Below are 4,324 nucleotides of genomic sequence, written 5' to 3'. Positions count from 1 at the left end.
AAAGCAGGCTCTCTGCCAAGCAGACAACCTGACACTGGGCTTGATCCCAGGACCCTGAGATCATGACCTGAGCCAAAGGCAAAGGCTCAACCCACTGAGCCACCCAGGCGCCCCTCTCGCCTTCATTTTTGAAAACTTAACAATCCATCACAGAGAGCCTTCTCTGTCTCCCACATCTGCAAAGGCAGACACACCCCGTTCTTTTTGACATTTCCATGTTTACCCACTGATGATCCTACAAGTGTATTTAACAGATCCTTGTGGATAGATATTTGGGTTGTTTCCAGTCTCTGTGCTATGATGAACAGTGTTTCTGGGAACATCCCTTATCATTATTATTGTTATTGAATTACAATTCATGTACCATAAATTCCAACCCTTTATACAATCCAGGCATTTTTGGTATATTCACAAAGTTGTGCAGCTATTACCACCTACCTAATTCCAGGGAACATTCTTAAACATGCATATTTATGGCTTTGTACAAAGGGGTCAACAGGAGGCAGTTCTAGGGTGTGGGTGCTGGGCTTTGGGGAGATGATTCCTTCCAATGGGAAAAAAAAGGTAGGCTTATTTGTCATCCATGAGCAAAATCTTTGGGATTAGGGGTTTGGGATCACCACATTAGCCCTGCCAAACTGAGCCCATGGCCGTGGCTTTGACTGCCCAGTCCATTAAAGAAAATCAGGTGCATCTGAAATTTCATACATTGGATTTGCTTAAAGCAGGCCCGGCTCCTAAACATTCCAGTTGAACAGGCTGATGATGGGAAATGCTCCCAGGGGCACGTGTACTGTAATGTCTCAATTCCTAGACCGTGCTGTTGTTCGGTCCTTTATTTTTTTTTAAGATTTTATTTATTTATGAGAGAGAGAGAGAGAGAGAGAATGTGTGTGTATGTGTGTATGTGTGTAGAGGCAGAGATAGGGAGAAGCAGACTCCTCACTAAGCAGAGACCCTGATGCGTGACTCGATCCCAGAACCCTGAGATCATGACCTGAGCCAAATGCAGACACCTAACCAACTAAGCCACCCAAGCACCCTGTATGGTCCTTTAAAAAGCTAAATTGAATAATGTCATTCCTCTGCTCCAAAACTCTCCAAAAAATTATTTTTATACAGGTACAGCCGAAATAAACTTTGGAATGGCTAGCTAGCACCTCACTCAGAAAAGCAGCCAGAGTCCTTACAAAGGCCTCCAAGGCCCAGTGTGATCTGGTCTCCACTTACCTCTAGAATCTCACCTCCCACCCACTCTGCCTCTTGCTCACTCTGCTCCAGCCACCTTGGCCCTCTGGCTGATCCCCCAGCTCACCAAGCACACTCCTACCTCAGGGCCTCTCTGCCGAAAGCGTGCCTCTCCCAGATGATCGCATGTTTCCTTTTCTCACTGTATTCCCATCTCCGCTCCCTTGGCAACCCTCAGAGAAACCCTCTTGAATCCATCTACATAACATAGCACCCCAGAACTTTCTAGCCCAAACCCTATTTTCCCCCCAACAGATATTGCCAACCCACATGTATTTGTTCCCTTACTCTCTGTCTACCGCCTCTAGAATTTTAATCTCCCAGAGCAGAATTACCTTTGCCTTCTCTGCTCACTGTCACATTGCTAAAACAGAGTCTGATATACAATAGGTAAACAAATATTTGGTAATGGAAGAAATGAATGAGTAGCTTTCACTGAGGCACAAAACAAAGGTGATTAAAAAAAACAAAACAAAACCCAAAAAGGGCGCCTGGGTTGCTCAGTAAGTTAAGTGTCCACCTTCGGCTCAGGTCATGATCCCAGGGTTCTGGGATTGAGCCCCACATGGGGCTCCCTACTCAGTGGGGGACCTGCTTCTCCCCTGTGTGTGCGTGCTTTCTTTCTCTCCTCTCTCTCTCTCAAATAAATAAATAAATCTTGGGGCGCCTGGGTGGCTCAGTGGTTAAAGCCTCTGCTTTTGGCTCAGGTCATGGTCCCAGGGTTCTGGGCTCGAGCCCCGCATCGGGCTCTCTGCTCAGCAAGGAGCCTGCTTCTCTCTCTCTCTCTCTGCCTGCCTCTCTGTCAAATAAATAAAATCTTTAAAAATAAATAAATAAATAAATAAATAAATTCTTAAAAAAAAAAAAAGAAATGAAAAGCAGGGTGAGAGGGGAATGAGCAGCTGTTTAAAAAAGGGAATTCACAGAAAACAAAGACACAAAGGACTTGTAAATGTCCAGCAAGATGCTCAGCTTCACTCAAATTTAAAAGAAACGCAGATTCAAACTTCTATGAGTCACCATCTTTCACCTATGGGATTGGCAAAAATCAAAAAGCTTGTTAGCTCTCCGTGTTAGCAAGGGTGTGGGGAAACAGGTCTTCTCTTACGATGTTGGTGAGAGTGAAAATTGGCAGTTGGTACAAGGTTTGGGCAGGACAATGTAGCAGCATCTAGATGTTGAAAGCATGTACTCTTCGACTCAGCAATTCTCTGCCTAGAAATTTATCCTGCAGATATATTTGCTCACCTATACAAAGAGGTGGATAGTCACTGCAGCACTCCTTGTTCTAGTAAGACTGGAAAGAACATAAATGTCCACTAATGGAGATTGGTTAAATATATTATGGTAGAGCCTTCCATAGGAAAGCTATAACCTGCAACAGATAGTTACTTTAGAAAAACAGCATACAGAACAGTATGTACTATATGTAAACACCTGTTTGAAAGAAGAAAAAAAAGAATTGTTCTGGAGAAACAAACAAGAAATTAACAAGGTATCTCTGGAAAGCTGAAATGGAGCAACAGGAATGATCAGGGGTAGGAAGGAAACTTTTTACTCTACCTTCTTTTTAAAAATTTTTTAAAAATATAAATAAAAGTAAAAAATAAATACATTCTTAAAAATAATTTTTCTTTAAGTCATCTCAAACCCATGCCCCCAAGATCAAGAGTCACATGGTCTACCAAATGAGCCAGCCTGCCACCCCTCTTCTACCTTCTTTTTTTTTTTTTTTAAGATTTATTTATTTGACAGAGAGATCACAAGCAGGCAGAGAGGCAGGCAGAGAGAGAGGAGGAAGCAGGCTCCCCTAGAGAGCAGAGAGCCCGATGCGGGGCTCGATCCCAGGACTCTGAGATCATGACCTGAGCCGAAGGCAGCGGCTTAACCCACTGAGCCACCCAGGCGCCCCATCTTCTACCTTCTTTTATAAGCTACACAATTTTTATGTTAATTACACTGGCATTTTTTAATTTTTAAGAACAGATAATACATTCACATGAGACAAAAACTGAAAGATACAAAAGGATAAACATTAAAAAAAAATCAGCTTCTGCTTAAAAAAAAAACAAACCGATAATGAAAGGGACACAGGAGCCAACTGAAAACTGGGGACTAATAAATAAAATAGTACTGAGGTATAACGTAAGTAGAAAAGAAATATCCCTGAATCCATCATAATATAAATAAATTATTGAATAAATAAGTAAAGGGAGAGGAGACAAATTTCCCATACCGAATTCCAAGTAAGTAGGTAGATACTCTGTCCTCAAAGAGGTGGAGTGTAATTTCCCAACTCCCACAGTCTGGGCTGCGGAGGGACTTCCTTCTGAAGAGTAGAATAGGCAAAGAAGGGGGAAAGACTAATTTGGCAGCGGAAACTGACAAGTGCTCTCTCAGCCACAACAATGGATAGATGGTCTAGAAGGGGTGTACCACTGATTTGTTGTAATAAAAACAGCACTTCACCTCTGCTTCCTCCCCAAACCCAAACCTCTGTTCTCATCCCAAGAAAAACAACATACGAATCCCAAATAAGGGTCATTTTCTAAAATACCTGACCAATACTCCTCAAAACTCAAGATCATCAAAAACAAGGAGAGTTTAGATAAGTCATGGTCCAAAGGAGCCTAAGGAGACATGACGACTGAACATAAGGTGGTGTTCTTGTGGGATCCTGGAACAGGCAAAGGACATTAGGTAAAACTAAGGAAGTCTGGACGCACCTGCGTGGTGCAGTCCGTTAAGCATCTAACTCTTGGTTTTTGGCTCTGGTCGTGATCTCTTCTTGGAGTGTCAAAGCAGAAAGGTATTACCAAGGTGCATCTGGGTGGCTCAGTCGGTTAAGTGTCTGCCTTAAATAAAATCTTTTTTTTTTTTTAAAGGCATCACTGATAATGAGAGCAACCATTGTTCGAGTACTTACTCTGTGCTAGGCACTGTTCTAAGAAGTCTGTGCTAATTAACTTAGCAAATTCATATGGTAATACGAGGACAACTATTACAAAACTCCATCTGGGGCGCCTGGATGGCTGAGTTGGTTGAGAGTCTGTCTGCCTTCAGCTTAGGTCATGGT

Source organism: Enhydra lutris, unplaced genomic scaffold (genome assembly GCF_002288905.1).
Source record: "Enhydra lutris kenyoni isolate GAN:26980312 unplaced genomic scaffold, ASM228890v2 scaffoldscaffold90, whole genome shotgun sequence".
In the NCBI taxonomy this organism is placed as follows: Eukaryota; Metazoa; Chordata; class Mammalia; order Carnivora; family Mustelidae; genus Enhydra; species Enhydra lutris.
The sequence above is the reverse complement of the archived record's forward strand: the minus strand, read 5'-3'. Positions refer to the sequence as shown.